At 40.3% G+C, this 21,698-nt stretch overlaps 2 pseudogenes; one reads left to right on the top strand and one right to left on the bottom strand.

Moving 5' to 3' along the window:
* The first annotated feature begins 6,205 nt into the window (after positions 1-6,205).
* On the top strand, positions 6,206-7,451 carry LOC100662731 (olfactory receptor 52P1-like; annotated as a pseudogene).
* Positions 7,452-15,096: 7,645 nt separating this feature from the next.
* Positions 15,097-19,796, bottom strand: LOC100669712 (olfactory receptor 51L1-like; annotated as a pseudogene).
* Positions 19,797-21,698: the final 1,902 nt, after the last annotated feature.

The raw sequence follows: 21,698 nt of genomic DNA, 5'->3' as shown, positions 1-21,698 counted from the left end.
ACAGACTAGGAAGAAAGGCCTGGTGATCTACCAGAAAGCCAATGAAAACCCTATGGATCACAATGGGATATTGTCCAACCTGCAACCAATCATAGGCATGGTGCAGAACTGGGAGCATTTTGTTCTGTTGTGCATGGGTTTGCCATGACTTGGGGCAAACTCAACAGCAGCTAACAACAACAAGGAGTTGTAGGCATCACTAAGAGAACAAGATCCTGCACTCAAACTCTGTTCCTTCTATTTCCTGGGTGGCAGGCAGATATGAACCCTAACTGGAGATGTTGGGAAGTCCTAGTTATTGGGTTTTTGGAAATATGTTAACTAAGCCTAGACTAATGCATCAAGTTTTCTTTTTTCCTAATCTTGTATTCTCTGTGTAAGGTTAAAATTTTAGGCGTCTATGCTTTTTTATGCTTGTAGTTCTTATTTGTGCTTTGTTTGTGTATCAAACTCAAATGAGCTCAGGCAGGAAGTAACTTTCCTTATACTTATTTTGAGTAATGCTGATGTTAGATCTATTACCTGGTTATGGGATCCTTATACTATTAGATGTGTACTGGGGACATAGCCATTCCTTCTTTACTGGAGATGGAAATAATCTGAAGGCTGATGTTACTCGTAGTATAAACCATCAGGATAATAAGATTTCTCTTGTTAAACATAGCTTCTTTTAATGCATGTTACTATCTGCTTCACTTATATAGTTTTAGTATTTAAAAGTATTTTAAGCTCCCAACCTAAGCTGTGTGCATAAGAAACAAGGAAGATGTTGTGACTACATGGAAGCTAAAAGTAGAATATCATTTCCCTGAAGGATTTGTGCTGGCATCAGAAGAAATCATGAAAGCAGAGCTGGAAAATAAAGGGCAGTAAGACTCTAGGTTCTTACAACACCCTTCCTTCCTGGACAACTCCAAAGCCTTCCACACCCCAACTGACATGGGCTTACAGATTTTTTTTCAAGGCTAAATAATATAGACAGAGAGGTGATAGAGAAGTAGACACACATATAGGTTTCTTCTAATTCCTAAGCAGTAGTCTCTGAGGAAAGAGTGAGTTACAAGACAAAGTAGAAGGATACATTCGTAGAAATGGTTTATGGGGTTTCTGTGAGCAGCAGAGGTGTATTTGTCAGGATCACTACTAAGGGAATCTTCTTGCATCTGTGTTTGCATGAAAAAGAGAAAGAAACACATATCAATATTCCCACCACCCACTTGCTTTGTCTTCCTCATATTTCTTCCACTATGCTGGGCCTCAAGGTGGGGAGTTCAGAGATCATAACCTATTGTAATTATCTTTTCTTTCTCTTCTTGTAGCAGAAACATAAGTGCACATCTCTCCCTTAACTGTGTATCCCCAGTCCTTAGCAGAAAATCAGCGTGCAGTTGGTGCTCAATAATATTTTGTTAGTGAGTTAGTAAATAAATGAGGTACTCACCTTCTCATTCAAGACATGAGATACATCTATACGCAAATAAAGAGTTGTATAATATACAAAGAGTTGTCAGAAAACGAGTCTTATTCAACGTGTTTAATGAAAGGGATTGGTCATGTGGATGAAGAGGTCAAAAGAAGAAATCAAGGAATACATAGGTTGATTCTGGTGAAGAAAACTTTCCTACAAGCAAATTTGTCCAACTTGGAACCTCTAGCACTGGAAGGTTATAAGATCCCCAACAATGGAGTGTTTAGCAGAAGTTGAACACCACCTGTCAGAGTGGCTAAGGAGAGATTCCTGCATCGGATGTAATGTTGGTCCTCACCCAGGTTCTGAGTGGATAACTCACCAAATCCCCAATTTTGGGATAGAAGCTCAGATTCTCACAGTCTTCTCTTAAATAAATGAACTTTGAAGTATCTTTGTGTACAAAACTTAGGTGAGGTCACCAGGAGGATAGTGAGTGAAGCCACTGTCAAAATTTGATAAAAGTGAGGATTCTGTGAGGATACAGCAAAGGCACCAGTTTGAATCTAGAGACTACCAAGAGATATAGACCTATTAGCCCTGATCGGACTCGTGCCTTTGTGAGTTTCAGGACACCATTAATAGTTCTAATTATACTGGGAAATAACTAAACATGGAGACTCTGGCAGCCACTTCCTATTATACCCCTGCCCCAACTCCAACATTTAAACTGTCCAACACTTCTCCACCCATTCAGTACTCTCCATTTACACATGATTTCTCAGGAATAGTCCTTGACTCACTCACAAATCTGCTTGTCTTCACACCATAGACGATAGGGTTGACCATGGGTGGGAAAAGCAGATAGAAATTGGCAAAAAGAATATGGACATGGGGGGGCAGCCATGTCCATACTATGTGCTAGGCAGTGTGCTAAATGCCTTATATGTAATCTCTCATATGATATCTCACAACAACCCCACAAGGTAGGTAATACATGCCCCGTTTTTACACATGAGGAACAAGAGGCTAAGAGCTATTACTTAACTTACACACCATTATTACATCAGCAAAATTTAAAGTGGACTGTAGCACAACAGCATTTCATAAGATGTGGGATGGGCAAGAGGAGAAAAAGGATAGCAATTGTGGCTCAGAGTATTAGGAAAGATTTATGAATATTTTGACTTTGAACTGGACTCCATTGGTTCCAGAACATTCCCATTGTCTCTTGCCTTGCACATGCTATCTCCTCTCTCTGGTGTGCCCCTCCCACCAAGTCCACCTTATACTTCTAAATTCTAAATCCTTAACTATCTCTTACAGAGTTAACTCTTCCTCAGACAAATGAGCCTCTTTGTCTTTCATATGTCTACATATAGCTCATTCAATTGTAATTAGTTTTTATATGTCTGCCCATTTCTCCAAGCCCAACTGTGATTTCATTAGACAGGGACCCAATCCTTCATCTCCTTGCCCTAACATCCAATATAGTTCTTTGCATATAGTAGAATGATCGCTGGGTTGGATAAAATAATAAAATAATTCAAACTTTTTATTGACTGCTTGGCATACACAAAGCGAAATGATACATGCTTTGCATATATCATCTTATCTTTATCACCTTCCCATTTCACAGATGAAGAGGTAACATTCAGAGAAATTAAGTAGTTTGCCCAAAAGAAACACAGGGAAGCAAATATTTGGGGTAGAGAGAATTAGCAAAATATCCCAAATTAGGGAAATATCCCAAAATTTGTTCCTATGCTAAAAAGCCTTTTAGATTATTTATGCTTAGGGATCTATCTGCCTACCCTCTTCCTACCTGCACTAAACTTTCAAAGATCTTCTTTGCTGTCTTATCATTCCCTCCCCCATCAAGGCCCAAAGTTCCTGGCCTCACTTTGCTAACTCTTTCCAGCATCCCAGAGGTCTTTTTTTAGTGTCCCCAGGGAATCCCCACTCCCAACTGGGGCCTTAATAACAGGATAAATACTCCAGCTTTTTTACTCACTCCCACACTAAACCCTGCAGGACCTGAGACTCCACTACTACTCCCTGGTCCTAGATATAGTAAGTTTGTCTGTCTGTGTGCTCAACGCTACAATAGGCACACTGTGAGCAAACCAAAGACCTGACCACCACTGAGATAATTTTCTCACTGAGGTAGTCTCCCCTTCAGATAAAGGGAATTTAACAGGTAAATTATACTTTTTACCACTGCTGTGTCCCATGTAATGTGATTGGCTCTTCAGATGAGCATCTTCCATGATAATCTTCATATGGAAGTTCCCTGATAGCCTATGAAGTAAGAATAAACCTCTCCAGATCACAAGTAATAAATTGGGTTGAGAGAGGTTGAGCGAATTGATCAAGATCACACAGCTGGAGAGTGATAGAGCTGGGATTTGAATTGGTTTACCCTTGGTCTTCCATTAATAAATGCTGACTTCTTGGCAGGTGGTTTCTGGGTGTTCATGAACACATATGGGAAAGTGATGAAGAACTTGTTCATTTCCTAATGAGGCAGCCTTGTTCCTGGTATTTCAGCTCCTATTACTATATATTTTAGCTAAGATCTTTCCTATACCAAATGCCAGGATGTGAAGTAGAATTGTTCTGTGAGAGTAACCTGTAGAAGTCTGGGAGTCTTTCCTTGTCTGATCTCCAGAGTTTGTATAGGTATAGGTGAGAAAGTCAGAACCTCAAAGTCCTCACTTCTTTTCTGGATCCTGGGCATATCCTGCTCAACATGTGCTCTTCCAACTTCTGTTTTCCCATCCATACAAATGGGGCTAGGGCAAAGGGAGTTTATGGCTCCCAGATCAAGGAGGGAATATAAGTTTCTTGAGTGGCAGCAGGAGCTGAGGAAAGCTGATTCAATTATGGAAATAAGAGGTAGAGGAAGAGAAAGGAAGGGAAACAAGGCATGGTTGTCCCAGGAATGACTGCATTATTCAGCTCTCAATTCTCTATGCCAAAGGAAGGGCACCTAGAAGCCCATGCTTCCAAAATCATGACTCCAAAAACAATGCTCACCTCCCCTACGGGGAGCTTTGAAACCAGGAAGGGTGGTAGAAACTCAGGGAGGAGCCTAGCACAGAAGGAAAAACAGGAAACACGTGGCAGAGGGGATGATGAGACAGGTAGTGGTGAAATGATTTGTTTCAATATCCCAGTGACAGCTATAGTAGACACCCAGCCAGACATCCTGATCCGGAGTTCCTTCCCGACATCACATTACAGTCCTTACTCTTTCCTTTCCTGCTTCTGTCCCCAAGACAGTTTCCTGTGATCCCGGAGTTCCTTCCCCACATCACATTACAGTCCTTACTCTTTCCTTTCCTGCTTCTGTCCCCAAGACAGTTTCCTGTGATCTCCAGGTATGGGCACCTGATGCTAGGCATTACAAGGAGTATTGAAGCTTAAGATAAGGAATAGAAATACTCTGTCTTCATAGGGTCCAATTGGTTCCACAATCTCTGTTTCAGTTGGCAGCCAGAATCTAGTCACATCCCGTTAGAAACCCTTGTAAGAAATGTACTTTCTCTCTTTCTCTTTACTTTTCTACCCTCTTCTATGTGTTTCTGATTCTTGTTCTCATTTTTCCTTTTTCTCTTTATCGCCTTTCCATTTCCACTTTTTTTTGTTTACTCTTCCCTTCTCTCTCAAATCCTCAATTACTGACTGCCTACTGGACTGGTGGCACAGTGGTAAAGAGCTTGGCTGCTAACCAAATCCACCAGGTGCTCCTTGGAAACCCTATGGGACAGTTCTACTGTATCCTGTAGTGTCACTATAATTCAGAATCGACTTGATGGCAGCAAGTTTTTTTTACTGGACAGCAGACAAATGAGAAGGAGCACATGCGTGAGGGGAAGATCCAGGGAGATAGATTGTGTGGGTAATGGACAGAAGAGATGGGGTAGAGATATGGTCAGTACTGTCATTTGACCACTCTTGGTCTCTGTATTTGCTTACAGGAAATAATTCTGTGTTCCCAGTGACTAAAATTCCCTTTCATCCCCTTTTTGACAGACCTTTGTACACAATCATCTCTCAATGATTTTTATCAGATAACATGACCAGATCAGCCTGACCCCTCACTACTTGACCAGGTATGCACGATTCTACCTGCTTCTACCTATCAATATAGGGCACCTGCGGCAAACACAGAATCCTAGTACTAAATATAAGCCTTATGATTGTGGCAGACTGCAAGAGACTCAGCCCCTCAACGTGTACTTGGCTCTTCCTAGTCAGAACCCAGGTTCTGGCAATGGGATGAAAAATTCATCCAAGATTTCCCTTTCTTCCCCTCAGTTTTGATCTGTCCACATTGGAGCCTGACACCCAGCATGCCTGACTTTGAACATTACCTTGTCCTTATATTGTCACAAAGGTATATGAACCTGGAGAAAATAATACTAGAGTTTACAGGCAGAGAGAAAAAAGCTGCAAAGGTCTCTAGCCCCTCACCTTCTCCATGGAGAAGTTTCTGCGGCCATCACACATACACGCTGCCTGCCAATCTAGAGATCACTGAAATAGAATTGGCAAGGGCTCCTTTGAACCTGTGTGATGGTAACCCCACATCCTGCCTTGCATCATTTACCAATGTCCTACAATCTTCTCTTTCTGAATGTTTTTCATGAGATCTAACTCAAACATTTCCTTCTGCCATTTTAGTTTCAGTCAAATCATGAGGATAAATCCCAGTTATTTCATCTCTCAGGGCCTCCCAGGGCTCAGAGCAAGGCAGTAAGGTCTTCTCTGTTCACTTGCTTTGGCTTAGCCATGAAAGGCACAAACCACAGCCATCGGAACTCAGCCTCCTTCCTGCTAATGGGAATTCCTGGCCTGGAGTCATCCCACTTTTGGATTGCATTTCCCTTCTGTGCCATGTATGCTCTGGCAGTACTTGGCAACACGGCAGTGCTGCTGGTGGTAGGCTCAGAGCCTGCCCTGCACCAGCCCATGTACCTGTTCCTACGCATGCTGTCCACCATTGACCTGGTGCTCTGCACCTCCACCACGCCCAAGCTCCTAGCACTCTTTTGGGCAAATGCTGCCGAGATCGTCTTTGGGGCTTGTGCTGCCCAGATGTTCTTTATCCATGGCTTCTCCGCTATAGAATCTGGCATCCTGCTAGCAATGTCCTTTGACCGCTACTTGGCCATCTGCTGGCCTTTGCACTATGGGTCATTATTGCCCCCAGAGACTGTGAGCAAGCTGGGGGCCACCGCTGTATTTCGTGGCCTGGGGCTCATGACCCCACTCACCTGCTTACTGGCACGGTTGAGCTACTGTAGCCGAGTGGTAGCCCACTCCTACTGTGAGCATATGGCAGTGGTAAAGCTGGCTTGTGGGACACAAAGCCAAACAATATCTATGGCATCACAGCTGCCACACTAGTGGTGGGCACTGACTCCATCTGCATCGCTGTCTCCTACACACTCATCCTGCGGGCTGTGTTAGGCCTCTCCTCCAAGGAGGCAAGGGCCAAGACCTTTGGCACTTGTGGTTCCCACCTGGGTGTCATCCTACTCTTCTACACACCAGGACTATTCTCATTCTACACACAGCGTTTTGGCCAGCATGTGCCCCGGCATATCCACATCCTCCTGGCTGACCTCTACCTCGTCGTGCCACCCATGCTTAACCCCATCATCTATGGCATGAAGACCAAGCAGATCCGGGAGGGAGCCATCCGACTGCTGAAATGGGCCCCTGCTCAGTCATAAAGTCTTCAACCCAGCCCTGGGGCTCTACTCTCTCCTTCCCTCAGCCTTGGACAATGTTTGAGAGACCTGTGGTTCCCAGCATGACTAGAAGACAGAAACCCACCTTCAGTGGAGACATAGCACAAGTCAGATGGGGGAAAAACCCACCAAGTGATTCCTACTTGTGAGGTAGATATGGGTGTAACACTCAAGGAACCTCTGACTAAGGGATAGTATGGCCACCAGCCTGATGGTAGCCCCCTAGAGAATCCTACCCTGCAGTTCTGATGTGTCTCCCACCTTCCAGGAGACTTTAGTAAAATGAGAAAAATATAGCTACTGGTCTGACAAAATAACCTCTCATCCATAGGCAGGTATTCCCACTCTTATAGGGATACATGGATACCTTCCTCAGTGAGCACAGGGTCTGACTAGGATTCACACACAAAATAAGACAGACAGAGACAGAACACTAAGTTATGGGCCATAGAGACAACAAGAAATGAAGAAGAATCATGGCAAACTGTGCAAAGGAATAAGAAACAAAGTGTAGTGTCACTCTGGGAAGGTTCTCTGGAAGATGAATTTTGATGTATTCACTGAGCATGTACTGTGGGTCAGATATTTTGCTAAAATCTAGGTGTATGGATTTGATGAGGCCAAAAGTCCTCCTCTCAAGTTGACCACTCACTGTTAGAGAAAACAAACATATAAGGACACAGTGGCCAAGCAGAATTAAATTACTATGATTGGGGCAAGCACAGGAACTGTGGATATAAAGACACCTGACTTGTTCAGGAGAAATGAGGTCCCAGGGCCCACCTTGCCCTGTCCCCCCTTTGTAAGGGTATGAAAAGCCACCTTCTCCGAGATTACCTAACCTGAAGTCGTCTAAGTGATTCTTCCTTCACTCCAGGGCTCAGTGCACATAAGATTAATAGACTCAATTTTCTCAGGTTGCCAGACAAACCAAGGCCACAGTAAAGTCTACTCCCCAAGATAATTAACCCAAACTATAGAAGAAGGCAGGAAAACTGGCTACATCCTATTTGAGACTATATTTGCTATGGCTTTAATTTTTTCCTAAACCACTTTTTTTAGTGAGGTATATGAAATAAAATGCATGTATGTTAAGTACCTATTAAGTGTATGAGGGGCCCTGGTAGAGCAGTGCTGACCAAAAGGTTCAAACCCACCAGGAGCTAGGAAAGTCCTAGCCATCTGCTCCTATAAAGATTACGTCCTAGGAAACCCTATGGGACAGTTATACTCGTCCTATAGGGTCTCTATAAGTTGTCATTGATGTAACAGCACACAACAACAACATTAAGTGTACAGACTGATCACCTCTGGCAAATTTATACAGCAGTATAACCACCACCTCAGTCAAGATGCAGAATATCTTCACAGCCTCAGAAACTTCCCTGTGCCCCTTTCCATGCAATACTTCTGCTCCCCCGCTGTTTGATTTCGATCACCTTGGATTCAATTTGCTGTTCTAGAAGTTCATATAATGAAATGATACGGAATGTATTCTTCTGTGTCCAGCTTCTTTGGCCCAACATAATGTTTCTGAGATTCATTCACATTGTGCATATCAGTAAAATTTCCAAAAAAAAAAAAATGCATTTCCTTTTTCTCTCTCTCTGAGTAGTATTCCATTAGATTGTATGAATATACCAAAGTTTGTTAAACCACTTACCTTTTGGACATCTTGGCTGTTTTCCACTTTTGCCTACTCAGAATAAAGCTGCTATGAATATTTTTTTAACCTAGAAGTAGAATTACTGGATCACAGGATAGATGTATGCTTGACTTTAACTGACTCTGCCAGATGGTTTTCCAAAGTACCATTCTGTACTCTCACCAGTGATGGATGACTACTCCCAGGTTGTCCAATATCTTGGCCAACCCTTGATGTTGGCTTTATTTGTTCATTTTAATCATTCTAGTAAGCATAAAGTTATTCATTGTGCTTTTAATTTGCATTTTTCTGATGGTTAATGACATTGAGCAACTTCTCATATGTTTACTGACTGTGCATATAGCCTCTTCTATGAAACATTTGTTCTTCCGCTCATTTTCATTGTTTTCTGTTTTTTAATGACTTGTAGTAGATGTTTATATATTCTGAATACAACTTATTTGCTAGATATATGTAGTGAAAATATTCTATCTGATTTTTAGCTTGCATTTTGATTTTCTTACTAGTATTGCTTGATAAAAAGAAATTTTTAGCTTTAAGTCCAAATTATCGATTTTGTTTATAATTAGTACTTTATTTTATAAATAAAGCTTGTAATTTCAAGCCTATGACCCAACACAAATGATAATTTTGTATGGATCACAATTTAGTACAGATCAAGGTCCCTTCTCATATAGGTGTGCAGTTGTTCAAGTATTGTTTTGTTTAAAAGCCATTCTTTTCTGAATTAAATTGCTTTGACAACGTTGTCAAAGATCATCAACTCTTTATGTGTGGATGTACTCCTGAATTCTGTTTCGTTTCATTAATCTATTTGTCTACCCTATGTCAATAGTACATTGTCTTGGTAATTATAGTTTTATAGAAAGTCTCAAAATGAAGTATTGTAAGTCTGCCAACACTTACTTCTTTCCGCAATGGTTAGGGCTATCCTAGGCTCTTTACATTCCCATATAAATTTTAGATTCAATGTGCTAATTCCTAAAAAAAAAATAAAAATAGATTTTGACTGTATGATTTTTGGTTTCTTTTTCTTGTCTTATTCCACTGGCTGAGACCTCCAACACAATGTTGAAGAGAAGTAGTAAGACAGACATCCTTGCATTTGTACCTCATCTTACAAGGAAAGCATTCAGTCTTTGATCATCAAGTATTATTTAACTGTATGTTTTTCATAGATGTCCCTTTTCAGGTTGACAATGTACCCTTCTATTTCTAGTTATGGAAAGTTTTTATCCAAAATGCTGTTGAATTTAGTCAAGTAATTTTTCTAGCTATACTTAGGTAATCATATGATTTTTCTCCTTTATTCATTAATTCTATGAATTATATCGACCTAACTTTTAAATGGAAACCCTGGTGGCATAGTGGTTAAGTGCTATGGCTGCTAACCAAAGGGTCAGCAGTTCGAATCCTCCAGGCTCTCCTTGGAAACTCTATGGGGCAGTTCTACTCTGTCCTATAGGGTCGCTATGAGTCGGAATCGACTCAACGGCACTTGGTTTGGTTTTTGGTTTTTTGGTAACTTTTAAAAGTTAAACTCCCTTGCATTCCTGGTATAAATACCACTTCTTGTTGTTGTTGCTTTTAGGTGTCGTTGAGTCAGTTCTGATTCATAGTGAGCCTATGTACAACAGAATGAAACACTGCCCAGTTCTATACCATCCTCATGATCATTATGCCTGAGCCCATTGTTGCAGCCACTGTGTAAATCGTCCATCTCCTTGAGGGTCTTCCTCTTTTTCACTGACCCTCTACTTTACCAAGCATAATGTCCTTCTCCGGGGACTGGCCCTTCGTGATAACATGTCCAAAGTACATGAGACAAAGTCTCCCCTTCCTCGCTTCTAAGGAGCATTCTGGCTGTATTTCTTCCAATACAAATTTGTTCATTGTTCTGGCAGCTCATGATATATTCGATATTCTTCACCAACACCATAATTAAAGGCATCTGTTCTCCTTTGGTCTTCCTTATTCATTGTCCAGCTTTCACACGCATATGAGATGATTGAAAATACCATGGCTTGGGTTAGGTGCACCTTAGTCCTTAAAGTGACATCTTTGTTTTTTAACACTTTAAAGAGGACTTTGGCAGCAGATTTTCCCAATGCAATGCGCTTTTGATTTCTTGACAGCTGCTTCCATGAGTGTTGACAGATGAAATCCTTGACATCTTCAATCTTTTCTCCTCTTATCATGATGTTGCTTATTGGTCCACTTGTGAGGATTTTTGTTTTCTTTATGTTGAGGTGTAAACTATACAGAAGGATACAGTCTTTGATCTTCCTCAGTAAATGTTTCAAGCCCTCTTCATTTTAGCAAGCAAAGTTGTGTCATCTGCATACCACAGGTTGTTAATGCATCTTCCTCCGATCCTGATGCCCCATTCTTCTTCATACAGACCAGCTTCTCAGATTATTTGCTCAGCATACAGATTGAATAAATATGGTGAAATATGTGCAAACCTGATGCACACCTTTCCTGACTTTAAACTACACAGCACCCCTTTGTTATGTTCGAATGATTGCCTCTTGGTCTACATACAGGTTCCTCATTAACACAATACCACTTCGTCATTATATATTACCATATTTATATATTGTTGGATTCACTTTGTTAATATTTTGATAAGCATATATGCATATCTTCATGAAAGGTATTGGTTTTGTGATTTTTTTTCTTGCAATTTCCTTATCAATTTTGTATTAGTATTTTGCTTGCCTCATAAAGTATATAGGAAAGTATTCCCTTCTACTGCATTTTCTGAAAGTGCTCATGTAAAATTTGTTTCATTTATTCCTTAAGAATTTGATAGAATTGCCCAGGAAACACATCTGAGCTTGAAATTTACTTTGTGTTTTTTATTTCAAAGTCAGTTTTTAATGGATATAGTTCTATTCCGATTTTGTGTTTTCTAACAATCTTACCATTTCCTCTAAATTATCAAAATTACAGGCATAAAGTTGTTCAAAATGTCCTACTTATTATCCTTTCAAGTTTGTAGGATCAGTAGTGATATCATCTCTTTTATTTCTGATATTGATATTTGCATGTCTTCTCTCTCTTTGTCCTGTTCCGTCATGCTGGGTGGAGGGGTTTAATTTAATTAATTTTTAAAAGTTCCAAATTTTGGCTTTGTTGAATTTTCTCTAGTTTGTTTTTTACTTGTTCTTTCTTTCATTGATTTTGTTCATATCTTTCAATTTCCTTTCTTCTATTTACTTTATAGTGTGTCCTTCTGTTTCTAGCTTCTTGAGGTATAAACTCAAATCATTTATTTAAAATTTTTTTTTCCTAATATAAGAATTTATACATATGTGGCTACCATTACTGAACATTTTGATCAAAGAGTCTATAGAAGAATCCGGATCAAAAGGGGAAAAATGTAGAACAGAATTTCAAATTCTCATGGGATCCAGACTTTCTAGAGCCATGGATGATAGATGAGCCCCTAAAACTATTGCCCTGAGATAACCTTTATATTATAAACCAAAAATATCCCCTGAATTCCTTTTAAAACCAACCAATCATTTAGCTTAACTAGTAAAAAATGTCTGCCTTGAGTATTATGCTCTTTTAAGAACAGTCTGTATGAGGTTAAATTGATAACAGCAACTTAAGAGATTAGACAGAAACCTTAGGAGGAGTGAGTTTATGTTAATGGGGGAGGAACAACTTGGAAAAGAAGGGTTGCATAACTCAAAAAATGTAATCAGTATCACTTAATTGTACACGTAGAAATTGTTGAATTAGTGTATATTCTTAGCAACAAAAACAAGTTATTAAAGAAGAACTTACATACACAAATTTCCTTCTACTCCTTGCTTTGTCTGTATCCCACAAATTTTGATATATTGTGCTAAAATATTTTGAGCTGCTTTCTAGTTGACTTTATGATTTCTTTGTGACTCATGAGTTATTTAGAAATGTATTAATTTTCAATTGTTTGGAGATTTTCTATGTATCTTCTTACTATTGATTTTGAATCCATTGTTGTTGGAAAACATACGCTGTGTTATTTTAATCCTTTAAAATGTATTGAAACTAGTTTCATAACCCTGAAGATAAATATTCCAAATACACTTTAAATGAATGTGTTTCTGCAATTTCGGATGTACTATTCCATGAATATCAAGTAGGTCAAATTAATTGGTAATATTCTTCAACTCTTGCATATTTTTACAGATATTTTATCTACTTCTATAAATTACTGCCAGAGAGAGAGGTGTTGAAATCTCCAACTGTAGTTGTTGATTTGCCTATTTTTACTTCTAGTTCTGTCAATTTTTTCTTTGTATATTTGCAAGCTCTATTATTAGGTGCATACACACTTAGAATTAATGTATACATATAGATAGATAGATACAATTTGACGTGTTTAGTATTATTAAATAATTCTTTTTATCCCTGGTAATACTCTAATTTTTAAGTTAACTTTGGTGTTGTTATAGCTACACTAGTTTTATTCTGCTTAAACTTCGCATAGTGTATTTTTTCATCTTTTTATATTTAAACTATTTGTGGCTTTATATTTGAGTTAACTGCTTATATAAAGCAAAGAGTTGGACTTTCTTTATATTTCTTCCACCCTTACAATTTTATCCCGGGCCTGATTTTAAGTAACCTGTTCTCTGCCTGCAGAAAATTGGAGTCTCGCTCAAAGCTACCATGGACTTCTGCCTTTTGCATCATGCTTTAAGTTAGTTAAGTTAGTTGGATGACATGAGCTTATATTCACAGAGCATTACAGCAAAAATAAATTTGCATTAATCATAACTTCACATCACTCTGAGTGAATTCACAGCAATTGTTCATTAGATCATATTCGGTAGGCTTTCTTTTCCTTCTCTGTAAAGGACAAAAATAGCTCTCTGCCTTATAGAGGACAATTAGGAAACCACTTGCCCCATGACCAGTCCATGCACGATGTAGATTAATCAGCTTGGAGAGACTTGGCTTTGAAGGACTTGTGATATATATCCTGGTTTCCATAAGCCTTCTTCTTTTGTCTGCAACCACCCCCCACCAATCCCTTGATTTCTAGTAGCCAGGCTTAGCATAAGGTGTGCACAAATTTTTTACTCATCTAAAAATGTATGAGGTAAGTCAGTCACCAATTCGCAGTCACCAAGAACCCCTCCGAGTTCTAGAACATCATAGATTTAGAGTATGCTCTCCAGTTACTTTTTTTTTTTTTTTTCTCCAGTTAACCCAGGACAAGTCGTGGTAGCTGCATTATATATCGTAGATCTCTTTGGACCAGACTTAAATCACCCCTTTGGGAACTAGTGTCCTTGAGAGGCTAAGTTATAAATTAATAAAGCCAAAGTTTTTATGGAGCAAGGTGACCTTGAATAAAAATTCTGCATTCGCAACAAACCAAACAGCACTTGACATTACCTGATACAAATTGTATGACAGTGATAACAATATTAATGATAACAAATGGGACTCTATTGAGTTCAATAGCATTTCCCATTTGCCAAGATTTTGGTCTTTCATTTATTCACTCATTCATTTAATGCATAAAAGGCCTATAATATTCTGGGCCTTGTGCTAAATGGTAGGGTTAGACAAGTCAAGAAACACAGATGTGGTTCCCACCATCATTGAGCCTGAAATACATAAGGCGAACAGGCATTAATAAAATAACCACACAAACATAAAACTGGTACTCTGCTGCTGGATTAAGTACTTTATGTACATTGTCTAATTGAATCCTCATGACATCTTTATGAGGTAGGTATTATCCTCTCTTTAGAATGATGAGGAAAGGGAGGTTCAGAAAGGCGAAGTAACTAAATAACTTAAGGTCACACAGCTGGTATGAGTTGGAGCTGAGATTTTAACTCAGGTGTTTTGCATGGGTAGGGGACTGGCTGATTAGTATAATGATTAAGAGTAGAGGTTTTGGATTGATGTACACAGACTTTTTTTTTTTTTTTTTGACTACTGATGTCAAGTTCTAAAAGCCATTGTATATCACTCCTTGATAATCCTTAACTGGGTAAACTAGTAGCAAAGCTTTTTAGAGGCCATCTCAGGACCCTCACTTGTGGCAGGCTAAGCTACTTCGGTAGCTATCTGGCCTGTGAAGCATAGGAAGGCATAATGGGACATGCTGAGATGTCTGCTAACTGATGGTAAAGTTGTAGAGACATACATCCCTTGATCCCTTCTAGCACGTGACTTCAGTGCAGCCAAGGAATGGCCAACAGTAAGAATGGCAATGCTATGCTGATGGTATCATGGAGGGAGAAGGCTTCAAGTTCAGAACTGCTGAGAAAAGGCAAGAATGATGAAGCAAAAGGATCCCTGAAGTCTTCAAATATCTATCTAATATCCAGGCTTTATCCTGTTAATTCTCAGAATAGGAATTTTTCCAGCTCTAGGACTCTATATACAATGTTTGTTTGGTTTTTGTTTGCTTGTTTATTTTTTACTTCCCAAGGCTGCTTGGGGTTCCAAATACTATAACCTCATCCTAGTGTTTCTGATCAAGGCTGATGAGAGCCTCAGAGATACAGTGGTTCCTTGATCAGAATCTTCTTGTTATTGGGGTGGTGGGTAGAGTAGACAGAAGGGACTGGATGACATGGTGCTTGTTCAGCCCAAGCTTTCTGACCCTGATGAGAGACCTTCTTGGATAGCAAAACCATCTTTTGAAAGTCCCACATCTTCCAAAATGTCTCATCAAACAGTTTTTGGATTTACTGAAACTATTGGTTGGCAGCCATTAGACATGATGTTCTAAAAGGATACTTCTGACCACAGGACTTATTAGCCCTGCCTCTTGGACTCTATGGACAGGACCTGGCCATCTTCAGATGCATGTGGTTGGCAATAGTCTCCTATTTACTGACAGGCACAGGGTTCTGAGTTCCTTGAATCCCATGCTTCAGTGCTTGTGTAAATACAATCTGGTAGGGAAACAACCTTTCCAATTAAAACTGCAAGCCCACCCTGCCTTCTTGCCTCCAAGTTCCTCATCCTCTCTTGTCCCGGTTCATGGAAATGACACACAAAAATGACCGCAGGTGTTGAATTCCCAATTGTCTGGATGTGCATAGGTATAGGGAAAGCACTTTTTAAGAGCTTTTGCATGGCTTGTTCTATTAAATTTGAGTAGTAATTTTCCACCAGGAATATTCTTATTCCAATGCTTTAAAAAAATTATGAATATTTTAGGATTTAGCAGACCAAAGGCAAAGCCAGTGATGGGGTGAGGCATCCTTCAGTTTCTAGGTAAGTCTCCTCCTGAAAGTTGGGAGGCAGCTTTAGAAAATGCTCCACAATAAACTTATCTTCCCTCTGAGCTCTGCCATTAGAAAACATCTTCTTGACCATGTGGCACAGGGAGAATCATACCTTGTCCCAAGGTCTCTGACATCCATCTTTACTTCATTCTGCTCTTGCCAATCAATTGCTTGTTACCCTCATATCCAGACATTCATATCTCCGAACCCTGTTTCTTTCTGAGGGGTCGGCTGACAAGAAACTTCTGTCCCTTCATCCTCCCTACTCAATTATTCAACAATACACATTGGACACTTACCATACTGTAGGCACAGTTTTTGGAAGTTGGGACACATCATTGAACAAAACAGCCCCTGAATTCCTACCCTCATGGAACTTGTATCCTAGTCAATTGGCTGCTTCTCCGACTCAGAGATGAGAGTCTATTCCACCCTTACAATTGGTCCTTAAGAAACCAGCGCTATATAAAAGTTATAGGGAGCAGCTTTCCTGGCCTTGGCAGGACCAAACTTTAGTTCACAGCAGGGACACACACAAAGAAAACTTAGCTGCAAATAAGTGCTTGATAAATTGAACATGTGCAGTGTTTTTGTATGTATCTCTCCTTCCCTCTCTCCCTCCCACTTTTCTACTTCTTAGTAGATGAGCTGATTAATAATAATTTGGGAGGAGAGGCCAGTACAAAGGTAAATATACTTTATCACTTCTTCTTTTCTTTAGGCTTAAAAATCAAATGGGAAAACAAACAAACAAAAAATCAACTAGGGAAAGAAGAGATATACACACACATCCTCTGTTAGTGTGGTTAAGTCCCCTAGGTAAGGAGATGTCACAGCATATGTGAAACTAAAACAGTTGGGCTCTAGTCAGACAGAGCAATGAGAGGATTATCAAGGTGGTATTATGATATCCTTTCAAATTCTCAGTCTCCTAAAATTATAATTTTTTGGAGTGTTGGAGTCTCAGTCTCTAAAAACTGTAGAGACTGATAATGCCCCACAAAGGGCTCAACAGTAAAGGTAAGATCATTCAGAAATCTCAGAAATTAACTCTTCACGACTACTCTCACTCCCCTATGAATTCCAAGGTGCCCTTGGTCCTTCTGCTATTTTAGGAGACATCAACTCTCTTCTGTTGGAATCGCTTTAAGAGGCCCTGGCGGATCTGCTTAGACTTGATGCAGTAGACAATGGGGTTCATGAAAGGCGGGACCAAGAAGTGCAGGTTGGCCAAGAGCACTGCTAGAGCAGGATAGATGTGTTTCTCTACTTGGTGCAATACAGACAGCCCCCGTTTGGGCAAATAAAAGATGAGAACAAGGCAGAGGTGTGAGACACACGTGTTGAGTGCCTTGAGCCGTTCCCCAGGTGATGCAATGCCCAGCACTGTCTGTAGGATCAGTGCATATGAGAGCATGATAAGGGAGGAGTCAAAGCCCAGTGAGAGGAGGATGGAGAAAAGGCCAACCAGGCTGTTGACCCGGGTGTTTGAGCAGGCCAGCCCCACGAGGTCACAGTGCAGGCAGTAGCAGTGCGGGAGTATGCTGATCTGGGGAAAGAGCAGACGCCGCAGGAGGATGGGCCCTGGAAGACTGAGCAGAACAGTCCTCACTAGAATGGCAGCCCCACTTTGACCATGGTTGAGTGGGTAAAGATTGTGGCATAGTGCAGAGGGTTCCGGATAGCAATGATGCGATCGAAGGCCATGGCGAGCAGCACGCCAGATTCCACATAGGTGAAGGCATGAATGAAGAACATTTGTGCTACACAGAAGTCAAAGGGCAGTTCACGAGCACCTAGCCAGAAGAGCCGCACCATGGTGGGGAAGGTAGAGGCACAGAGACCCAGATCAGATGCTGCCAACATGAACAGGAAGACGTACATGGGTTTGTGTAAGGCTGGGTCTGTGTGGATCAGGAAGAGGATGATACTGTTGCCCAGGATGGAAACCACACAGATCAAGTTGATGGTGAAAGGCCTCCAGGCCTGGAAAGCCAGTGAGGAGGAAGGTAGGGTGTGCAAAAGTGCTGGCGTTGCACAAGAACATAGCCATTCCAGGAGGGAATTGTCCACCCTAGGGATAAGAGACATTCATTCATTTGATCATCATTTATAAAGTCCCTACTAAGTGTACCCCAAGGGGCCCTCATAGCACAGTTGTTAAAGTGCTCGGCTGCTAACTGAAAGGTTTTGTTGTTTTGTTTTGGTTTTTTATGTATAGGCTGTGAAGGAAGATCTGCCCTATGCCCTTTTAACCCATGAAAGAAACCTAATTCTTAGAATCTCTATTTCCTTCCATTTTCTGGCTAATCTTCTCTTTGAGTAAAGAGGTACTGAGTAATTTTTCTGAGTTGATCTAACTACTTACGGTTATTTCATTAGTCACTCAGATCTTTACTAAGTAACTATATTCTCTTTGGTCTAAGCAACCTCCTTTTTTCACATAATAAAACCAAAACCAAACCCACTGTCGTTACTCAATTTCAACTCATAGCAACCCTGTAGAGCTATAGATAAAAACCTACCTCCCCCTTTTATGATAAAAACTCTCACCAAAATAGGAATTGAAGGAAAATTCCTCAGCAAAATAAAAGGCATCTTTTTTTATGCAAAGCCAACAGCCAACATCACTCTAAATGGAGAGAACCTGAAAGCATTTCACTTGAGGACGGGAACCAGACAAGGATCCCCTTTATCACCGCTCTTATTCAGCATTGTGCTAGAAGTCCTAGCCAGAGCTATTAGGCTAGACAAAGAAATAAAGGGCATCTGCATTGGCAAAGAGGAAGTAAAATTATCTCTATTTGCAGATGACATGATCTTATACACAGAAAACCCCAAGGAATCCTCCAGAAAACTACTGAAACTAATAGAAGAGTTTGGCAGAGTCTCAGGTTATAAGATAAACATACAAAAATCACTTGGATTCCTCTACATCAACAAAAAGAACATCGAAGAGGAAATCACCAAATCAATACCATTCACAGTAGCCCCCAAGAAGATAAAATACTTAGGAACAAATCTTACCAAGGATGTAAAAGACCTATACAAAGAAAACCACAAAGCTCTACTACAAGAAATTAAAAAGGACATACTTAAGTGGAAAAACATACCTTGCTCATGGGTAGGAAGACTTAACATAGTAAAAATGTCCATTCTACCAAAAACCATCTATACATACAATGCACTTCCACTCCAAATTCCAATGTCATTTTTTAAGGTGAGAGAGAAACAAATCACCAACTTCATATGGAAGGGAAAGAAGCCTCGGATAAGCAAAGCATTACTGAAAAAGAAGAAGAAAGTGGGAGGCCTCACTCTACCTGATTTTAGAACCTATTATACAGCCACAGTAGTCAAAACAGCCTGGTACTGGTACAACAAGACACATAGACCAGTGGAACAGAATTGAGAACCCAGATATAAATCCATCCACATATGAGCAGCTGATATTTGACAAAGGCCCAGTGTCAGTTCATTGGGGAAAAGATAGTTTTTTTAACAAATGGTGCTGGCATAACTGGATATCCATTTGCAAAAAAATGAAACAGGACCCATACCTCACACCATGCACAAAAACTAACTCCAAGTGGATCAAAGACCTAAACATAAAGACTAAAACGATAAAGATCATGGAAGAAAAAATAGGGACAACCTTAGGAGCCCTAATACAAGGCATAAACAGAATACAAAACTTTACCAAAAATGAGGAAGAGAAACCAGATAACTGGGAGCTCCTAAAAATCAAACACCTATGCTCATCTAAAGACTTCACCAAAAGAGTAAAAAGACCACCTACAGACTGGGAAAGAATTTTCAGCTATGACATCTCCGACCAGTGCCTGATCTCTAAAATCTATATGATTCTGTCAAAACTCAACCACAAAAAGACAAACAACCCAATCAAGAAGTGGGCAAAGCATATGAACACACACTTCACTAAAGAAGATATTCAGGCAGCTAACAGATACATGAGAAAATGCTCTCGATCATTAGCCATTAGAGAAATGTAAATTAAAACTACTATGAGATTCCATCTCACTCCAACAAGGCTGGCGTTAATCCAAAAAACACAAAATAATAAATGTTGGAGAGGCTGTGGAGAGATTGGAACTCTTATACACTGCTGGAGGGAATGTAAAATGGTACAACCACTTTGGAAATCTATCTGGAGTTATCTTAAACAGTTAGAAATAGAACTACTATACAACCCAGAAATCCCACTCCTCGGAATATACCCTAGAGAAATAAGGGCCTTCACACAAACAGATATATGCACACCCATGTTTATTGCAGCTCTGTTTACAATAGCAGAAAGCTGGAAGCAACCAAGGTGTCCATCAACGGATGAATGGGTAAATAAATTGTGGTATATTCACACAATGGAATACTACGCATCGATAAAGAACAGTGACGAATCTGTGAAACATTTCATAACATGGAGGAACCTGGAAGGCATTATGCTGAGTGAAATTAGTCAGAGGCAAAAGGACAAATATTGTATAAGACCACTATTATAAGATCTTGAGAAATAGTATAAACTGAGAAGAACACATACTTTTGTGGTTACGAGGGGGGGAGGGAGGGAGGATGGGAGAGGGTTTTTTACTGATTAATTAGTAGATAAGAACTGCTTTAGGTGAAGGGAAGGACAATACTCAATACATGGAAAGTCAGCTCAACTGGACTGGACCAAAAGCAAAGAAGTTCCCAGGATAAAATGAATGCTTCAAAGGTCAGCGGAGCAAGGGCGGGGGTTTGGGGACCATTCTTTAAGGTGACTTCTAAGTCAGTTGGCAAAATAATTTTGTTATGAAAACATTCTGCATCCCACTTTGAAATGTGGCATCTAGGGGTCTTAAATGCTAACAAGCGGCCATCTAAGATGCATCAATTGGTCTCAACCCACCTGGAGCAAAGGAGAATGAAGAACACCAAGGTCACACAACAACTAAGAGCCCAAGAGACAGAAAGGGCCAGATGAACCAGAGACCTACATCATCCTGAGACCAGAAGAACTAGTTCGTGCCCGGCCACAATCGATGACTGCCCTGACAGGGAGCACAACAGACAACTCCTGAGGGAGCAGGAGATCAGTGGGATGCAGACCCCAAATTCTCACAAAAAGTCCAGACTTAATGGCCTGACTGAGACTAGAGGAATCCCGGCAGTCATGGTCCCCAAACTTTCTGTTGGCCCCGGACAGGAACCATTCCCGAAGACAACTCATCAGACATGAAAGGGACTGGACAGTGGGTGGGAGAGAGATGCTGATGAAGAGTGAGCTAATTATAGCACGTGGACACTTGAGACTGTGTTGGCATCTCCTGTCTGGAGGGGGGATGGGAGGGTAGAGAGAGTTGGAAGCTGGCAAAATTGTCACGAAAGGAGAGACTGGAAGGGCTGACTCATTAGAGGGAGAGCAAGTGGGAGTACGGAGTAAGGTGTATATAAACGTATATGTGACAGTCTGACTTGATTTGTAAACGTTCACTTGAAGCTCAATAAAAGTTAATAAAAAAAAAAAGAAAAAACCTACCTCCCCCAGAGTGTCTTCTCAGAATAAATAAGAAAGAGAGTAAATTTCTGTTGAAATTTAATAGCTT

This window comes from Loxodonta africana, chromosome 7, assembly GCF_030014295.1.
Source record: "Loxodonta africana isolate mLoxAfr1 chromosome 7, mLoxAfr1.hap2, whole genome shotgun sequence".
In the NCBI taxonomy this organism is placed as follows: Eukaryota; Metazoa; Chordata; class Mammalia; order Proboscidea; family Elephantidae; genus Loxodonta; species Loxodonta africana.
Note: the sequence above shows the minus strand (reverse complement) of the source record. Positions and strands in the feature narration are given on the sequence as shown.